The following is a 20,675-nucleotide window of genomic DNA, read 5'->3' on the forward strand; positions in this document are numbered from 1 at the left end:
GCAAGCTGTAAGTGCTTCTTGAAAACCACATTCTAATGGGTCGTTTTGCGAAACCTCATAGGGGCTCGAACGAGCGCCTCTATAGTGCAGCCGCTCTAATCCTATGGGCTGACGTGTGCAGCTGCGCTCGGCACAAGCTCTCACTCGATTATTTTTGCTTAAAAAGCTAGAATGGTATGCAGTAGGTGCACTCCTATGCTGCTTGCGATTAATTGTTTCAGCACTTTGATGGAAAACCTCTTCGAAACTAATGGCTTTGACTACATTTGCTTGGACGCTAATACGGCGGTGGTGTTAGTGTACGAATGATTTTCAGTGTTCGAGGCACAAGATGGCAAATGAAGCTGAAAATACTGTGTGCACTGCAGAGCATGCATACCACTTAGCAGTGAGTGTGCTGGGCCATTGCTTGTTCACGTGATGGGAACACAGAACCAGAAATAAAATTATGAACCTAGGCAAAAAGAACGCACTCGGCTTGCCGCTAAAATTGTAGATCAATAAAAAGACAAGAATCTTAAAATTCCCAAATGCGATCACCGTTGCTCCGAGAACACCATCGATTCTTGCGTTAGGGAACAAAAGGTGGCACTCGCGCACACGGCACATGTTTTTCCAACCCGACTGCTTCAATAATTATTTAGTCTAGACTATCCTGGAGATGTACTAGTGTATCGAACTCACCAAACAGGTTCTCATACACACGCGAGAAGCAAATTGATCGTTCACCGCGTTGCAAACATATGTGCGCTGATACAACTTATAACAAGTACTTCGTTTTGTTTGTCCGTAAACCTGTTTTCCAATGACTGTCAGCGCAAATAGCCTTTATCTGTTGTTCTAGAAGCTATGTTTGTTGCATTTTCTGATCTCTCAGGTTTGCTTTCTGGCGTCATATATAACTGTCCTTAAAACAGTAATAATTTTGTTGGCGCGACAAAGCCAATCCCCCCCCTCCCCCCCGGTTGTTTAGCAAAATCCTTTTGATATCGCAGGCTATTCTGAGAAGATAAGGTCCAAATCTCGTTCTTTCTTTCTTTAATAATAAAGCTCTCATTGGCTCACTGCTGGCATTATTCGTGGCGCTCACGCTAACACAACTTGATCGCATGATGTGTTAGCATGAAATTGCTTGGTTTTGACGTCACTGTCACCTAACCGGTTCCGTGTTACTGCCTGACTATTATATCAGCATTATGTGATTGGTCACGTAAAGTCTCTGCAGGCGTGGTTGTACTCCCCATTGCATCGCACATAACGAAAGCACTAATCTAAAGATTACAACCAGCTGTGGTGGTCTAGCGCATCAGTGAAAAAATAATGCATGGGGAACTTTCATTCCCTCCTTACCATTTCATCTAAACCACTACTGATTTTGTTTTTTTCCACTTCAACGAGATAGCTTTTCTGAAGGAACGTCCGCAGTCATAACGACATTTCAACCAAATGAAATTAAGCCAAGTACTATCGAACAAAACTATGCGAACACTGGTAGGATCGATAAGTTCAGATGATCCACCTTAAACACTGTAGAAGTAACATAGACGAGAAAATGGTCATTGCAATGCCAATAGAAAATGCATTTCTCCTGCAGTGAGCACAGGTTATGAAGGTCATGGTGACACAACATTGTGATAGTGCAATGTGCAATGTGGTTAACTTTTTTATTGGTCATGCCAGGTGTTTGAGCGAATCCTGCCTCTAATTTTTGATTTGGGTTTTTTAAGTAGAGAAAAGCTTCTTGTAGCAAAGTAGTACCATGTTGGCGGATGTCAGGTAGAAAGCGAACCATTTGAACAGGTGAAGTGATTAACTAAATTTCAGTAGTTAACTGTTTATCAATGGTCGATCAGAGCCTTCCGAAGAAGTTAACTTAGTTCCAAAAGTTTATTTTTTAACAATAATTGATCGGCGCCAGATTCCAAATAAATATCTATAGCTGGCCATTACCTTAAGCAATACGAGTTTTTAGGATCTTCAAAACGAGATAAGCCTCCTCGCCGTGGCTCAACAAATTTGGGTCATTTCTAGCGCCATGCAAAAGTCACGCGACAGCTTAGAGCAATCAGCGGCGTCCTTCATAGCATGTCACTCCGTGGTGCGCGTGCTTGGTGACCATCTCTGCCCGTCATGCACTGGAGCAGCGAAGTGGGGAGGTGCATTGAGACATGCAGCGTAGGCGAGACAGCGGTTCATGGCATAGCGATGCAGCTGTCGTATTTTCGAGACTACTCCGTCATCTATAAGACGGCGAAGAGGAGCTTCCAAAGCTTCTCATACTTCCCTGAAATACACCAGTGCAGCAGGTTTTCTTCATTGCTATAATAAATGGCGACGCGAAGAGCAATTAGTTCACCTCCCGTCAATAAATTCTGCTGGGACGTCTTTAGCCTCATTGTTGTTTTCCTTAAAGGGCAAATGCATAGGCTTTTGGAAGTCAACGAGCTTTAAAAGGTCGAATGTGTTAAAGTTGTAAGTAAAGCATGCGAAGTCCTTTTGGGCTGGAATTTCAAATGGGGACGTAACTGCCGATTACATCGCTTCAAGCTTCTCCGCAGTACGCCGTGCCAATTGGGGGGGGGGGGGCCCGTGATGACGTAATCGAAGGTAGCGGTGAGTTTTCAAAGCAGAAACGCTTGTTTTGAGGGAAAAAAGAACCAACGCCGCCGAAGGCAAAGCTGGCAGAGCGATGTTTGGCAGCATCGAACGAGGCACTGCAGGGTGTGGCTGATGGCCGCGATAATTTGAAATAACAACTGCCGTGATGTCATAGCAAATTTCCCCGCACACCTCCGGTACTTTCAGGAGAAGCGCAAAGTTTAACAGTCGATTTCGTTGCTATTTTAAATGCTGCCGCAAAAAAAACCTGGGATGCATGGATTCTTGAGTATCAGAAAATACTCGAAAAGTGGTGAAGGTCCTCTTTAGAAGGATGATAATCACAAATCCCTAATGATTACTCGTGCACTGAGTCGTATGTGTAGAAGCTATGCCGGTCTATTTGCTTCTGATGGTGATGAGGAAATTTTATGGCGAAGGGCATCTGCGGACAAACAAAGCCGGGGTTGAAAGTATTTTCGTCCTCTCTCTGCCAAGGCCTTTTTCCTAAGCCTTATACCCTTTATAAAGTGTTCGTGCCCAGTATCCACCCTAATTTTCTCTCAGACCCAGTGGCTGACGCCCAGCGGCGCTAATGTCAGTGGAAGACACGCGCTCAAGCGTTCGTGTTAAGCGTGCTGACGGCTGTACATATATAATAAGACAAACATTAAGCACATATACAAAATAAAATTAGTTAGTTTTTATTTCAGAGGGAAGACTGTATTGCGAAATTGATGGCGGTTAACATCAAACGAGAGGCCTGGATTTAAATTTTCTTCATTGCAATGTGGTCCGAAATATCGAACGTTAAAATTCGCAGTTGAAAGCTTGCTGAGTTAGCTTGCCCGCATTGCCTTAATGTGAAATGGCGTTGCTGGGCGTGGCATGGTCTCTGATATCAAGTTAACTTAGACTTCATCATCGAATGCACCAACGGCGCCTACATTTAATGCATAAGAAGTACGAGAGACGCCATTTTATAAAGATGCAATTCGGAAGAGCCACTCAACCAGCTTTCAAATGCGCATCTTTTACGCTGGATACTTCTAACCACTGTGCCGGTTAACAAAATTTGGAAGCGCAGCTTACCCTCGATGCTGAAAGCCAACAATATCGCAATGCTATAAACTTGCACCTAGAATCAAAAATAAAAAGCTTTCTCGTTATCTCAATCAAATAATCGTTTAATTGTTCTCCGTATGAAGGCCATAACGTTCGTTTTGCTTTACAATACAGCTGAACGGGCCACACCCACATGTCTCCTACTGTTTTTAAAATAAAGATCTTTAAATGATCAAAAAATCATCATGAATAACCCACGCACCTGTACAGCGTAAAGCCTGAACCCATCATATCAGTGGTGTATACACGGCAGCAGCAATAGGGATCGAGTGCCGCTCCTCCCGCATGCGAGGCTGAAGCTCTCAAGAACGCAGTAATTTATTTCCGTCGGCGATAGATTTATCTTCTTCCTGGTCCCAGGTAAAGAGAGAAACACACTAAGTTGGTGCAGACTCCATGGTAGTGTGGAAGGTCTAGAAGCTGGTGTAAACTGGGACGGCAGAACGGCTCAATAGGCGTCAGTGGTTTTGGCAAGCGATCATGGCCTGGTAGTAGGCAGGGTTGCGAGCTGGTGCGAAATAATCTTGAGAGAGGCATGGAATATGCGCTTTTAGATTGTGAACCGTTCCGTAGGTAGTGATGGGAAGCTCGTGGGCGTTTAATAGAAAAGTGGTCTTAGAGGCACATTTCGATAATCCGAGGCAGCATCGGTGAACTCGAGCTTGAGCACTGTATGGTACGCGCATGTTTCTGTCCTCATGCTTCCAAGTACGGAAAGACAGTACCGGAGGTAACTGGCGAGTAATGTGTAGGATAGCTGAATCTTCGACTGACCCAATGCTCTCTACGAACTTTGTCCCGTGGTACTAAGAAAGGAAGCGCCAACAGAGACAATACGTAAGAAGTGACACGGGCAAGCGCTTGTCCGTGTCACTTCTTACGTATTGTCTCTGTTGGCGCTTCTTTTCTTAGTAACATGCACCAACTAGCCCAACAAAAAGTTCTATTTGTCCTGTGGATTCATGCTCAAGCAAACCAGCGAGACAAACGCGGATGCCAAGAGGAGAAGAAAAACATAACTCTATGCTTATGGCTAAGAATCTTCTCATTCGACTGAAGAAAATTACACTCCCGTAGTACATCGGGTAGGGGACCTAAATCTTTACAGCCAGAATTGTACACTTGTTCACTGACATCACCGAGACGAAAACACATATTCCGTATTATACAAGTGAACGGAGGCAACGATCCCGCCATAACCCCGACCACTGGGGTTACGAAAGGGCTTTTGAAACTTACCGCATTAAATGACCCCAATAACAGAAATAAGTGTTAGCAGCGTGCAACAAAGCCTTGCATTCTGTTTTCAGTTTTTGTTTAGTCCTTCTTCTCTATCTGCAGACAGCCCGTGCCGCAATGCCGTGACCTAGGCGAGCTTGCCGAGCTATCTATAGAATAAAACGCTCCTGCAACCGCATGTTGAAGCAGCGGTCTGGCATTTTCTGGCAATAAGTTGGCTTTTTTAAAGCATTTAAGTAACTTTACAGGGGCGAAAGATTGAAAGAAGAAAATGTTCTGAAACAGCTGAAGAGAACATAATGAGCATCAAATTTTTGCATTCGGTTTCTTTCGACTTAACTAACGAATGCGCTGCGAATCAGGCAGACGGAAAGCGTTAAGTTTAAAGATCAGGGGAAGAAACGAAGGAATGAGCAACTCAATGCCTCAGGAAGTTTCTTCACCCCGCCTAGAAAGCTGTAAATAATTTTTTGAAACTGCTCTCATGCGTCATTTTCAGAAACCCCAACAGGGCAATAAACGAGCTGTTTGCGAGCTCAGTAACTTAGACGTCTATGTTCGGATATGTGCAGCTGCGTTCAGTGCGATCGGTCACATGAATTATTATTCCTGAACAAGACCTAGAATTTTAAACGGCCGGTACATTGCTCTGCTCACTGGCTGCGACTGAACTAAGCAGCTTTTGTATAAAAACTCGGAACAATGGGAGTTAGCTGTCGTATACTTTGACGCTTTCACGGCGGGTAAGTACAGAGCTCTCGCCGAATCCTGGCTATGTTTTAAAATTTCCTAGAGACATTTCAGGCTGCTTGCGTGTGAGAATACGAAAGCCTTGAAGCTCTGAACCATGCTGCGTTGCCAAATGATTATGGGTCTTGAGTGATGACTAGGTTACGATGCATGACTATGCGCAATGTTTGTATAATTTCATACACTTTACACCTAGTGAATTCCTGAGTCATGCTACGTTAGTAAAGTAAAGTGGCGAATCATGTGTCATAACTGTCACTACGCATACTTTGCAGGAACTCTTAATTCCTTGCAATGAATTGTTTGTGAAGTGCTTATTCATGCTTCGTTGCAGAATAATATAAAGCAATTACTATGCATACTTTTTAAAAACTCTGTAAACATTAGCTTACGTTACTTGTAAATTGCTGTGTCAAGCTACGTTGTAAAATAATATTATTCACGATAATGACTACGCGTCATGACCATGCATACTTTGTACAAAGTTTACACACCTTAGTCACTTTTACAGGTCGCTTGATGCTAAGAATATTGACGCAGTATGTACGGAATTCATTTGCTCTTTTTAAACTGCTCTTAGAGGCCAGGACCATCAAGGGGTCAATTCTTCGGGGCGGGGGGGGGGGGGGGGGGGGAGGTATGAAGCAATTTGTGTCTGTGCACTGGACGCAACAGAACAGAGAAAGATGAACTCTGGATATTGGGCATTTTGTTTCTTACTTTAGCGGGATACTTCATGCAGAGCTGCACAGACATCTTTGGTTTGTGGTCACATCCCACTCGAAGATTAGTCGTTAATCAATGTGAAGAATTCCCTGTAGACGACTTCTTTCGACACTCTAGGTTTTAGTTATTGCGCAAGGCTGATAAGGCGGAATTCGTACGGTTCCGTTTCTATGGCAAGAATACGTTTTAAGCTACCTTGCTTCAGGCTGCATGCTTTTACTCGGATATCTTCGAATTTGCGTTTGCAATATCTATAAACTTGGCCATTCGTTTTTATTTTCCTGAACATCGAATATATCTGTTTATGAGCGCCGTCGAAGTATGCCCTGAAGTTGATCTATCCTTGAAACAAGGATTCCCAGTATAGTTTCTTTTTCTCAGCAACCAGCTAAGTTTGTCGCTTCATTTTATTAAAATTATTATGGTTATGTTTATTAGGCAACATCCTACAAGCCATCGCAGAAAGATATATTGAATCGAGATGTGCTAAATATAATGGAAACGAAACATGCGAGCTGTGCGCATCTGAAATTTTCTATTGAAACGCCGTAATGCTCAATCAAATGAATATAATTTGCACTCAATCTTACTTACCTCAGTCAGAAGGAGTTACAAACCATCCCCTCAGTGCTACATCGCTTATGCCGCTGTGTAGACTCCCTGCTGAAGCGCTGATTACTTAAACCGGTGTAATTGCCTTTGTTCATTTTTACGCAAGTTTTAGAGAAATCAAAGAAACATAGATTCGAAATGTTTCTTTGGGAAAACCTCCTTGGTTTTACTGCATTCTTCCTTCTTTGATAGCGCACAGAACTGTGTTCTCAAATGTTTAGGGCATTTTTCAAGGTGTAGTAGATTTGTAATAAGCCAGAAATTACTTACTGGCATCCACACATGCGCAGCCGTACGGCTAAAAATGGAAGCTGTACAGCTTTCTCAGAAACTTCGTAGTTAAAGAAAAATTTTCCTGGTCCGGAGTTCGAACCCGGGGCCACCGCTTCACCGCAGCAGTCACAGATGCAGATGGAGTACTTTTGTATACATATATTATTTTACTTTTTTCAGATAACATGCTGGCGTTGCACTTGGCAGCGGCAAAGTTACTTTGCTTTCATTCATGCTGCGCTGTGATGTTCGTTGGAGCTACGGCAACCTCCGGTAAGAGAATGAAATTTGTGAACAGGTTGCGAGTGATTTTTAATGTAGGAATTTTAAGGCATAAAAGTAGACTTCGTGGTCACGCCAGAAATAGGATGAACCATGTGTACTAGCAAACCGGTTACTAACCTCGTCCACTGGTCTTTTCTCCCATTAGAGCTACGTTCCTGGTTATTATTAAATATTTCTTGGTAACACCTAGCAGTACGCATATCAAGTTTTAAGCTTTAGAGAACGGTATTTTCCTTCTCATCCCGGCAAAATCAATTTTAGGCTGTCTGTCACGCTTAAACGCAGTGGCGTGGCAGCACAGTGCGCGGTGCTACGCGCAGAAGAAAGCGTTTCTGTGGCGCGCCTCTCACAAAATTCACCCCATCCCGTCCAGGATGAACTGCTTTAGCACTGATCAGCTCATTCTAGGGAACAATTCCTTATATGAGCTAAAACAATTTGCTAAATGAATAGCAGTTTGCGCAGCCCAGCAGCAGAATGTATTGGAATGGTAATGAAGACTGAAAACAATTGGAGGGGATACTTAAGGCGCGCTTTAAGGGTATGACGCAATAGCGTATTCGGTTAATTTCCATATATGCACAATGTTATTCTCTACATTCACAGATCGCCTGAAAGTCCTCATAGCCATCGTTGCGCAGTTTCGCAGTGGTTGTACAATGTGCCATCGCCTTGTGATGGCAGGTGCTCATAGCGGTGGTCCTTGTGCGGCCCAGGTTACTCTTCCCGAGTGACCATTCATTAATTTAGATGCCAGCTGCCACGGTAGGGAGTTTTTTTTTATTTCTCCTTTGGGCAACATACAGGTATTGCCCACGAGGCAAGACAAAAGGAGGTGCTAAACCTCCTGACTGGGTCTTGTCCTCGCTTGGGTACAGCAGCAGGAGCGCTATTGCATTACACAACGAAAAAAGGCTGTCCTTGCCATCTCTTACACAACAGACGCATCATAAACAGTTCTTGTAAATATATACAGATAATAAAATAATAATACACACTAAATCATATACAAAAATGGTACAGAAATGCAATACATTAGGGTTGTTCGAACCGACATAATATTACATCAAACAGAACCAGAAGTAAGCATTTGGTCGTCTAGGACACAACGTTAAGCAAAAAGAAAGACGAACAGATGCGTTTAAAACCCCTGGGCGTGGAAGTATTTTTAGCTGCATCTATTACAAACGGATGAGAATTACACATCAACATGATTTGGTGCTCAATTGATTGTGTTCCGTAGTTAGTACGAGGCCTATTTACCACAACAGAAGTCTGACGCAAGCTGTAACCAGTAGATCTATTTAGGTACGTGTTAAAAATATTAATGTAATTTGTTTTTATTTCGTTATAAATAAACACACATATTTTGAGTTCATACATGGTTTTTCACAGGGATCATTCGAGAGTGTGTATTTGCCGAGCAACTATTTGTGTTGTTTCCTGCAGGTAAAAGAAACCGAGCTGCACGCGACTGCAGGGCTGATATTTTTTCTAAGTCAGTTTTGTTACAAGTACCGCAGATAAGAAGACAATAACTGATGCGAGAATGGATAAGAGAGAAATACAACTGTCTTTTCAGCGAGCAAGGTATAAGATCTCGAAGCCGGGAAAGCATACCAATAGCTCTCGCTATCTTGACACGGGTGTGGTCTATGTGGTCGCTCCAGCCTAGGCTGTGATGGAATTTAACTCCTAGAAAGGAATGGGAGCTGACACGCTCAAGGTAGCAAGAGCCGTAACGAAGCTTAAAATCGTAATCAATTGGCTTGTTTTTTGCACAAAAAAGCATAAATTTAGTTTTTTTCTCGTTGAGTTCAAGACTATTTAAGTTTAGCCATACACTAAGATTTAATAGCCACGTGTTAGCAGGGTTTTCAAGTTTTTTAAGATTTGTTTCCAGAGAAGAATACATTCGTATCGTCTGCATATAATACTATATCATCAATTTGAGGAATGTTAACTATATCGTTTATATAGATCAAGAAGAGCAAAGGGCCTAATATAGATCCTTGCGGTACACCATATTTTACAGTCGTTGGGTTTGATTTATAGCCATGTAGGCATACGAACTGAAAACGCGACTCAAGGTAACTGCGCATGAGTTGAAGTGATATGCCCCTAATTCCACATATTTCCAGTTTTCTTGATAATACTGCAAGCTCACGCGACATAGGGGGCCCACATGACTCCTAGGTTGCTCTATAGAAACCATCTTTCAGAATCATGCTCGAGATTTTTCGCTCACAACGCCGCCGCCGACAACGTCAACACCAGATTTTCTGGACAGCAGAGCCTTCAACGCTATCGCATTATAACAGATGTAGCTGATGAGTATGTTTTGTACGCGGATTATTGTACGTGGTGAGTCGCCGGTGCTTGACTGTACGAGCACATGAAATGCAAAGTCATAAGGTTTATTTATTTAAATACCCTAAAGGCCCAAGTGAGCATTTCACAGGGGGGGGGGGGGGGGGGGGGGGGGGGGGGGGTATGGTATAAAAACCGCACAATACATATTCCTCACATACGTTAGTTATAAATTGGAATAAAAGAACTATACGTACAAATACTAAGCACACTGCACTACATTCACAAAGGGTTGGTTTAGTTTAGGGGAGTTTAATGTCCCAAAGCGACCTCAGGCTATGAAGGACGCCGTAGTGAAGGCGGCTCCGGAAATTTCGACCACCTGGGGTTCTTTAACATACGTGCACTGACATCACACAATCCACGGGCCTCTTGAATTTCGCCTTCATCTAAATTCAACTGCCGCGGCCGGGATCGAACCCACGTCTTTCGGGTCAGCAGCCGAGCGCCATAACCACTGAGCCACCGCGGCGGCTGCATTCACAAATGGATAGATAGGTCGATTACATAGCACATAAATCTTAAAGCACAAGAGTGAAAATAATAATAAGATGATTTTAGCAACAAAGATGCGCTGAATATTTTGTTTGAAAATGGGATATATCAGTTTCAGTAACTATGTCAGCCGGCACCGAATTCCAGTCTTTTATACAGAATACTAAGAATAAGCTTTGCTATTTTCGCATTGCCGAGAAGATGGGTCGTACTTCTCACGGGCTACCCGTCCGGGACGAGATATGGCAGGCCAAAGTGATGCGAGCAGCTGTAGATGGGGCGCCACTGTAGTTAGATGAATTAAAGAATGATAAACGAGGGAAGTTGCGTCGAATGATAAGGCACGGTATATTGAGAGCTCGCTTTAGAAAAGACACACTTTGATACGGTTAGAATTACGAATAGATGAACCTGACTTATTTACTTTCGATGGACTCAAGACGGTTAATTAATGAAACGCTGCTTAGATTTGATATTATAGAGGCATACTCTAATAATAATAATATTGTTTATTTCAAATAGTTTATACAAATGCGGGCCTGCCGAAGCAACGGAAGGCTTCAGTGGCAGCCCCAGCGGCAAAGACAGACACAGCAGAACCCAGGAGACATTCTCAGTTCAAAAAAAAGGAAAAAAAAGAAAGAGGGGGAAAAGACAACATAGCACACAACGAGTTCATAGTAATTATCAACGTAATTTAACCAGGAACGATTTCAGTTTTATATGAGTGTTAAGCGAAAACACTTCTTTAGTTATTTGGTTAAGGGACTTGCCGCACATAATACTTCCGAAGGCGTTTGCCATATCTGGTCCCGTGCTTTGGGTAGTACAAAGAGATTCCGATTGCGAAGATCGCGAACAGGAACATAAGGTATACAATACTCTTTGGACCATATATAATTAGACACAACCGTTTTAATGAACAGATGACTATAGTCAGGCTTCAGTAAAAAATTCAAAAAAAAAACTGCAGTCTTTATCTCGTGCCATACTATGCATTACAGATATAAGGGCGGATATTAGGATACAGTTGACCTTCTATCTCCAAAAGGCTGAGCAAAATTGGAAGCAACATCTGCCATAACGCAACACACTGCAGGCATAATGCGAACAAAATTTGCTTTCGAATATAGACGGGACAAAGGGTTTTAATACAATACAACAAGGAAGCCGATTTCCGGAATTCAGAACACACAAAAGCCAAGGGTGGATATTCCAGGACATGTCTGAGTAAAAAAATACAACTAGGTATTTTACCGTTGAGGTAGGCATAATCGGAGGACGTTTACATTGCAGACAGTTTGGTCGGTGAAGAAAAATTGGTAACTCGTGAGAAATTGGCTTTAAATAATTATGGAAACAGACTAATTGCGTCTTTTTATTGTTCACTGCGATTAAGTTATTGCTGAACAATTGCATGACTTGCTCGCAGTCGTGTCGAACGTACGACAATGCAATCGGATAGTCCTTGCCTGTTTTCACCACAAGTGTGTCATCGGTATACTGGAATACGCGGCAATGTATATATGCATTCCTGAACTCGTTGACATATATGTTAAACAATATAGGCGCTACTATAGATACTTGCGGAACTCCAGACCTTAGTTGTTGTAAATCACTCTTATATTTATATAGTGCAACGATTTGCGAGCCATATGCAAGATATTCAACAAGGAGAGAAAGGAAAGGTCGTCTAAACCATACTTATTAAGTTTATCTGACAACACATCATGGTTAAGAGAGTCGAAGGGCTTTGAAGCATCTAAACATAATGCACAAAGCTGACCTTATGAGAGCAGTATACGCGTGAAGCTTTCTCTTAACGTTGGTAATATATAAACAACGTTGAATGAGTTACAGTTTCTGAAATGCTCTGTTAGTGGTGTGATTTATGTGAGGGCTCAATCTTAAATAATCTCTGAAATGGACACCGAGGTAGCTGAAAGAATCCCTTCTGTAAACTATCTTGACTTTAAATGCACGCACATTTGAAAGCGTATTAGTGCGCGTAGAAAAGGTAATCAGCTTTTTTTCATATTAATCATCATCTCTCATGGCTGACAAATCTCATTTAGACGCAGTAAGTCACACTGCAGAATAACTACGTGAATAGAGGGCAACTATCTTTCTCTAAGTCTCTTTTAGAATATCTTCCCTGACGCAATCGTCAGCGAAGAGTCGTACGTAAGATGATATATTAGATGCTACGTCATTGATATGAATTACAGACAGTAAAGCTGTAGGAAAGATCCCTGTGGACCTCCCAATATAACGCGTGAACTGATAGATAAACACTCTTGAATGTTGTCGCGTTGGGAGCGAATACTGAAACATTCTTCGATACAACGGGCGATTTCGTGGCGCAGCTTGAGGTTAACTTTCTTCAATAGTCTTTTAGGGGAACGCGATCAAAAACTTCTGAAAAATATAGAAATATGGCGTAAGTGTACGTAAAATCGTGTACCGGTTCATGAAGATATGTTATGAGCTCGAATAACTGGGTTGCACCAGACTTATTTCGCCTAAAGCCAAGCTGATTGTCAGTAAGCAGGTCATTGTCTTTCAGAATGGGTCACTATGTGAAAATAACGGATAAGTTCAAGCAGACTGAAGGCCGCCGTGGTGGCTGAGTAGTTATGGTGCTCGGCTGCTGGCCCGAAAGACGCTGGTTAGATCCCGGCCGCGGCGCTCGAATTTCGATGGAGGCGAAATTCTAGAGGCCCGTGTGCTGTGCCACGTCAGTGCACGTTAAAGAACTCCAGCTGGTCGAAATTTCCGGAGCCCTTCATTACGGCGACTCTCATTGCGTTAGCCGCTTTGGGACGTTAAACCCCATAAACTAAACGAAACCAAGTAGACTGCAACAAATCAGCGTTAGTGATATGGGGCGTTAATTTTCCAGAGACATGCTGTCAATATACTTAAAAGTTGGGCTCACGTTTCCTGCTTTTCAGTCATCGGGAATGCATCCCGTATCTAAGGACAGCTGAAATATAAAAGTAGATAGCCGACACGTGTGCGGTACGTTTTAGAAGTTTAATGTTGATACCGTCTAGACCATGGCTACAATTAAGTGTTAGTGACTTAATAACACGGGCAACACCAGCTACCTTAAAGACGATGGGATGGATGAAGAACCACAGGCATTGCCTGTGGAAGTACCACATGTCCATCAACATCTTTCAATACAGGAAGCTCATCGTCATTCTTAGGGTTAATCTGATGCCAGAATTTGCAGGCTTGCTTCTTAGCAAGTCGGGTAATGTGTGGTAAAAAAAATTTTTTTAGCCCCCTTAATGGCGATCTCGGTCTCAGGAGATACTTTTTATAGTGCTGCCAGGCGCTGACAGAGTTGCCTTCTTTTGCTCTGCGATACACTATATTCTTTTTGTTAAGGCATTTCTTAACGTATTTTGCGAACCAAAAGGCATGAGTTCTTGATTTGATGCGTTTTTTGGGATGCATGCATGTTCCATTTCCTTGAACCTGTCGCAAAATAATAGCCAATTTTCATTTGCGGTGCGACTCTCAAGTGTTGTTTCCAAAGTTTGCGCACGCAAAGTCTCTTAGCATGCGGTTCTTGTTCCATAGTCATATTTCGGGTAGTATAGTATGCATTTGGTTGTAATCTGCTTGGTAGGAAGGTATATGTGCACTAATATGTGGACGAATCTACGAAATATTTACGAAAAACAGTTAGATTATCAGGAAACGATAGTTTGCTGTTGGGAACGTCGGAGGTTAGCCATGTTTTGGTGCAAGAATGACATGTGGGGAGCATGTAAAAATCATGCATATCAGTGTCAGGTGTAGAAACAATACTGCGGAAATTTGCAAGAAGCACAGATGTTTCTCGAATCTTGCCAAGTGACCACCTCCATTGTGTTTTTGGCAATGTTGCACAGCGCACATATTGCTCAATTACCTTCACAACTTGTTCTAAAGTGGAGTTATTTTTGCAAGTTACACCACGCAACTGCAGCTTATTACACCGAACATTGTATCGCCCATTATCTTTCCGAATACTTTTTGCGCATTCTCTCAAAGTTTTTCGTTGTGGCTGGATTATCAGTGAAGAGACTTCTTCCAATCACACCCTGGGCTCGACGTCTTCAAGGCAGAATGCATTCCGCTGTAGTCCTTAGTTTACATTGAAATTAAAGAACTTGATAATTATTGAGCGTTTGTATTCATCGCGACGCCGAACAATGCGGTCATCTCGTTCGATGTCCTTTTCGGCGAGTTTAATTTTTATGGGACTAGAAATAAAATCCAGCATTTTACTCTCGGTATTTTCATAGTCTTCGCCTTCCGTTCCAGCCATGCTCTTTACAACACGTTGCTTTGCCACATTCTATGTTAAGATCATCAACCACGTTGGCAAGCTCCTTGATAGTGCTTGCTACAGCAGGTTTGAAGGCCGCTTACACTACTCGTGTTCTTTTCAACGGCGCTAATCCGAGATTTGATTTCACAAACATCGCGTTTAATGCCTTCAAATGTGGCTGCTGTGGCCTTAGAATTTTGGTCGCTTTTAGCAAAGAAGCCCTTAAGCAAGTTAAGAACGTCATGTATATATCTATCTTAGGTCTAGGATTGGCCGCAATGCCTCCGGCGGATAGGTCGAGTAGGGCTAAGCATACAGCTGCTTGCGCATCATAAGCTCTTGGCAAAATAACGGGAAGAAACAGGGAAACTTCAAATGCTTGAACGGTTATTGCTCCGCTGCGATGTGAACATGGCAAAAATACGAGCACGGGACGTGTTGACATAAATGCCCATTTAGCAGGCCGCGTTTACAAAGGTGCTATCGTCCAACAGGCCAGAACGGGATCAGCGGCCACAACACATAAAATAATAGCTATAAAGAAAAGACAAAACCCTATATATAACGAGGAAGGAAAAGCAACTTAACACATGCCACCAGTGGCCGCAAATCCCAGAGGTCCGGTGGCTGTCCACTCCTTTTGTGTGTCCAGGTGGTATGGCCAGCAAAGAACGTAACGAAAACGAAGGCAGGCGCCGCTGCCACCACCAAGGGCCTTCTTGCATGTCGATAAGGTTCAGGTAGTAGTAATGGCGTGTCGCTGACTGTCAGCCGCGAAGACGACGACGGGCTTCGCTGGAGTTGGATGCCTATAACAAGGCAGGAAAGGCACCTTAACACGTCCCACCAGGCGGCGCAAATCCTAAAGGTCCAGCGGCTGTCCGCACCTTTTATATGTCTAAGTGGTGTAGTTAGCAGAGAACGTCACAAAAACGAAGCCAGGCGCCGCTACCCACCACCAAGGGCTTCCTTGCAGGTCGATAAGGTTCAGGTAGGCAGAGCTGGCGTGTTGCTCACTGTCAGCCCAGAAGACAACAACGCACTCGGCAGGAGCTGGATACCTCTAACGAGGCAGGTAAGGCATCTTAACACGTGCCACCAGAGGCCGCAAACCCCAGAGGTCCGGCGGCTGTCCGCTCCTTTTATATGTCCAGGTGGTATGGCCAGCAAAGAACGTAACGAAAACGAAGGCAGGCGCCGCTGCCAACCACCAAGGGCTTGGTTGCATGTCAATAAGGTTCTGGTAGTAGAAATATCGTGTCGCTGACTGTCAGCAGCGAACACGACGACGGACTTCGCTGGAGCTGGATGCCTATAACGAGGCAGGAAAGACACCTTAGCACGTGACATCAGACGCCGAAAATTCCAGAGGTCCGGCTGCTCTCCGCTCCTTACATATGTCTAGGTGGTGTACCCAGCAGAGAACGTCGCAAAAACGAAGGCAGGCGCCGCTTCCCACCACCAAGGGCTTGCTTGCAGTTCGATAAGCTTCAGGTAGCAGAACTGGCGTGTTGCTGACTTTCAGCCGCGAAGACGACAACGCACTCGGCAGGAGATGGATGCCTATAACAAGGCAGGAAAAGCATCATAACGCGCGCTACCAGTGGCCGCAAATTCCAGAGGTCCGGCGGCTGTCCTCTCCTTCTATATGTCCAGGAGGTGTGGCCAGCGAAGAACATCACAAAAACGAAAGCAGGCGCCGCTGCCCACCAACAAGGCCTTTCTTGCATGTCGATAAGGTTCAGGTAGGAGAAATGGCGTGTCGCTGACTGTCAGCCGTGAAGAAGACGACGAAATCCGCTGGAGTTGGATGCCTATAACGAGCCAGGAAAGGCATCTTAACGCGTGCCACAAGACGCCGCAAACCACAGAGGTCCGGCGGCTGTCCGCTCCTTTTATATGTCTAAGTGGTGTAGGTAGCAGAGAACGTCACAAAAACGAAGGCAGGCGCGACTGCCCACCACCAAGGGCTTGCTTGCAGGTCTATAAGGTTCAGTTAGTAGAACTGGCGTGTTGTTGAGTGTCAGCCGCGAAGACGACAACGCACTCGGCAGGAGCTGGATGCCTTTAACGAGGCAGGAAAAGCATATTAACACGCTCCGCAAGCCGGCGCAAATCCTAGAGGTCCGGCGGCTGTCCGCTCCTTTTATATGTCTAAGTGGTGCAGTTAGCAGAGAGCGTAACAGAAACGAAGGCAGGCGCCACTGCCCGCCACCAAGGGCTTCCTTGCAGGTCGATAAGGTTCAGGTAGGCAGTGCCAGCGTGTTGCTCACTGTCAGCCCAGAAGACGACAACGTACTCAGCAGGAGCTGGATGCTTATAACGAGGCAGGAAAAACCATCTTGCCACAAGTCAGCGCAAATCCCAGAGGTCCGGCTGCTGTCCGCTCCTCTTATATGTTTATGTGCTGTAGCGAGCAGAGAACGTCACAAAACGAAGGCAGGCGCCGCTGCCAACCACCAAGGGCTTGGTTGCATGTGAATAAGGTTCAGGTAGTAGAAATACCGTGTCGCTGACTTTCAGCCGCTAAGACGACAACGCACTCGGCAGGAGATGGATGCTTATAACGGAGCAGGAAAAGCATCTTAACACGTGCCACCAGTGGCCGGAAATTCCACAGGTCCGGCTGCTCTTCGCTCCTTTCATATGCCTAGGTGGTGCAGCCAGCAGATAACGTCGCGAAAACTAAAGCAGGCGCCGCTTCCCACCACCGAGGGTTTCCTTGCAGTTCGATAAGCTTCAGGTAGCAGAACTGGCGTGTTGCTGACTTTCAGCCGCTAAGACGACAACGCACTCGGCAGGAGATGGATGCCTATTAACGGAGCAAGAAAAGCATCTTAACACGTGCCACCAGTGGCCGGAAATTCCACAGGTCCGGCTGCTCTTCGCTCCTTTCATATGTCTAGGTGGTGTAGCCAGCAGAGAACGTCGCAAAAACGAAAGCAGGCGCCGCTGCCCACCACCAAGGGCTTGCTTGCAGTTCGATAAGCTTCAGGTAGTAGAACTGGCGAGTTGCTGACTTTCAGCCGCGAAGACGACAACGCACTCGGCAGGAGATGGATGCCTATAACAAGGCAGGAAAATTATTATAACGCGCGCCACCAGGGGCCGCAAATCCCAGAGGTCCGGCGGCTGTCCGCTCCTTTTATATGTCTAAGTGGTGTAGTTAGCAGAGAACGTAACAAAAACGAAGGCAGGCGCCGCTGCCCACCACCAACAGCTTGCTTGCAGGTCTATAAGATTCAAATAGTGGAACTGTCGTGTTGTTGAGTGTCAGCCGCGAAGACGACAACGCACTCGGGAGGAGCTGGATGCCTATAACAAGTCAGTAAAAGCATATTGACACGTTCCGCAAGCCGGCATAAATCCTAGAGGTCCGGCGGCTGTCCGCTCTTTTTATATGTCTAGTGGTGTAGTTAGCAGAGAACGTCACAAAAACGAAATCAGGCGCCACTGCCCACCACCAAGGGCTTGCTTAAAGGCCTTTAAGACTCAGGTAGCGGAACTATCGTGTTGTTGAGTGTCAGCCGCGAAAACGACAACGCACTCGGGAGGAGCTGGATGCCTATAGCAAGTCAGTAAAAGCATATTGACACGTTCCGCAAGCCGGCATAAATCCTAGAGGACCGGCGGCTGTCCGCTCCTTTTATATGTCTAGTGGTGTACTTAGTAGAAAACGTCCCAAAAACGAAGGCAGGCGCCACTGCCCACCACCAACGGCTCGCTTGCAGGTCTATAAGACTCAGGTAGCGGAACTGGCGTGTTGTTGAGTATCAGCCGCGAAGACGACAACGCACTCGGGAGGAGCTGGATGCCTATAACGAGGCAGGAAAAGCATATTAACACGTTCCGCAAGCCGGCGCAAATCATAGAGGTCCGGCGGCTGTCCGCTCTTTTTGTATGTCTAGTGGTGTAGTTAGCAGAGAACGTCACAAAAACGAAGGAAGGCGCCACTGCCCACCACCAAGGGCTTGCTTGCATGTCTATAAGGTACAGGTAGTGGAACTGGCGTGTTGTTGAGTGTCAGCCGCGAAGACGACAACGCACTCGGCAGGAGCTGGATGCTTATAACGAGGCAGGAAAAGCATCTTAACACGTGCCACAAACCGGCGCAAATCCTACGGGTCCGGCGGCTGTCCGCTCCTTTTATATGTCAAGTGGTGTACTTAGTAGAGAACGTCCCAAAAACGAAGGCAGGCGCCACTGCCCACCACCAACGGCTTGCTTGCAGGTCTATAAGACTCAGGTAGCGGAACTGTCGTGTTGTTGAGTATCGGCCGCGAAGACGACAACGCACTCGGGAGGAGCTGGATGCCTATAACGAGGCAGGAAAAGCATATTAACACGTTCCGCAAGCCGGCGCAAATCATAGAGGTCCGGCGGCTGTCCGCTCTTTTTGTATGTTTAGTGGTGTAGTTAGCAGAGAACGTCACAAAAACGAAGGCAGGCGCCACTGCCCACCACCAAGGGCTTGCTTGCAGGTCTATAAAATTCAGGTAGTGGAACTGGCGTGTTGTTGAGTGTCAGCCGCGAAGACGACAACGCACTCGGCAGGAGCTGGATGCTTATAACGAGGCAGGAAAAGCATCTTAACACGTGCAACAAACCGGCGCAAATACTACGGGTCCGGCGGCTGTCCGCTCCTTTTATATGTCTAAGTGGTGTAGTTAGCAGAGAACGTCACAAAAACGAAGGCAGGCGCCGCTGGCCACCACCAAGGGCTTGCTTGCATGTCTATAAGGTACAGGTAGTGGAACTGGCGTGTTGTTGATTGTCAGCCGCGAAGACGACAACGCACTCGGCAGGAGCTGGATGCCTATAACGAGGCAGGAAAAGCATCTTACCACGTGCAACAAACCGGCGCAAATACTACGGGTCCGGCGGCTGTCCGCTCCTTTTATATGTCTAAGTGGTGTAGTTAGCAGAGAACGTCACAAAAACGAAGGCAGGCGCCGCTGGCCACCACCAAGGGCTTGCTTGCAGGTCTATAAAATTCAGGTAGTGGAACTGGCGTGTTGTTGAGTGTCAGCCGCGAAGACGACAACGCACTCGGCAGGAGCTGGATGCCTATAACGAGGCAGGAAAAGCATCTTAACACGTGCAACAAACCGGCGCAAATCCTACGGGTCCGGCGGCTGTCCGCTCCTTTTATATGTCTAAGTGGTGTAGTTAGCAGAGAACGTCACAAAAACGAAGGCAGGCGCCACTGGCCACCACCAAGGGCTTGCTTGCATGTCTATAAGGTACAGGTAGTGGAACTGGCGTGTTGTTGAGTGTCAGCCGCGAAGACGACAACGCACTCGGCAGGAGCTGGATGCCTATAACGAGGCAGGAAAAGCATCTTAACACGTGCAACAAACCGGCGTAAATCCTACGGTTCCGGCGGCTGTCCGCTCCTTTTATATGTCTAAGTGGTGTAGTTAGCAGAGAACGTCACAAAAACGAAGGCAGGCGCCACTGCCCACAACCAAGGGCTTGCTTACATGTCTATAAGGTACAGGTAGTGGAACTGGCGTGTTGTTGAGTGTCAGCCGCGAAGACGACAACGCACTCGGCAGGCGCTGGATGCCTATAACGAGGCAGGAAAAGCATCTTAACACGTGCAACAAACCGCGCAAATACTACGGGTCCGGCGGCTGTTCGCTCCTTTTATATGTCTAAGTGGTGTAGTTAGCAGAGAACGTCACAAAAACGAAGGCAGGCGCCGCGCTGGCCACCACCAAGGGCTTGCTTGCAGGTCTATAAAATTCAGGTAGTGGAACTGGCGTGTTGTTGAGTGTCAGCCGCGAAGACGTCAACGCACTCGGCAGGAGCTGGATGTCTATAACGAGGCAGGAATAGCATCTTAACACGTGCAACAAACCGGCGCAAATCC

General features: G+C 45.5%; 1 long non-coding RNA gene across 1 annotated transcript in view; it reads left to right on the top strand.

The window, feature by feature from the left end:
* The first annotated feature begins 5,654 nt into the window (after positions 1 to 5,654).
* The window catches only part of LOC144104957 (uncharacterized), a 54,223-nt gene continuing 39,202 nt past the window's right edge, over positions 5,655 to 20,675 (top strand). Inside the window, exons 1-2 of the long non-coding RNA XR_013308666.1 lie at positions 5,655 to 5,705; positions 7,504 to 7,596. This is a non-coding gene — a long non-coding RNA (uncharacterized LOC144104957). The remainder of the gene's footprint in view (positions 5,706 to 7,503; positions 7,597 to 20,675) is intronic.

This window comes from Amblyomma americanum, chromosome 9 (assembly GCF_052857255.1).
Source record: "Amblyomma americanum isolate KBUSLIRL-KWMA chromosome 9, ASM5285725v1, whole genome shotgun sequence".
Taxonomy (NCBI): Eukaryota; Metazoa; Arthropoda; class Arachnida; order Ixodida; family Ixodidae; genus Amblyomma; species Amblyomma americanum.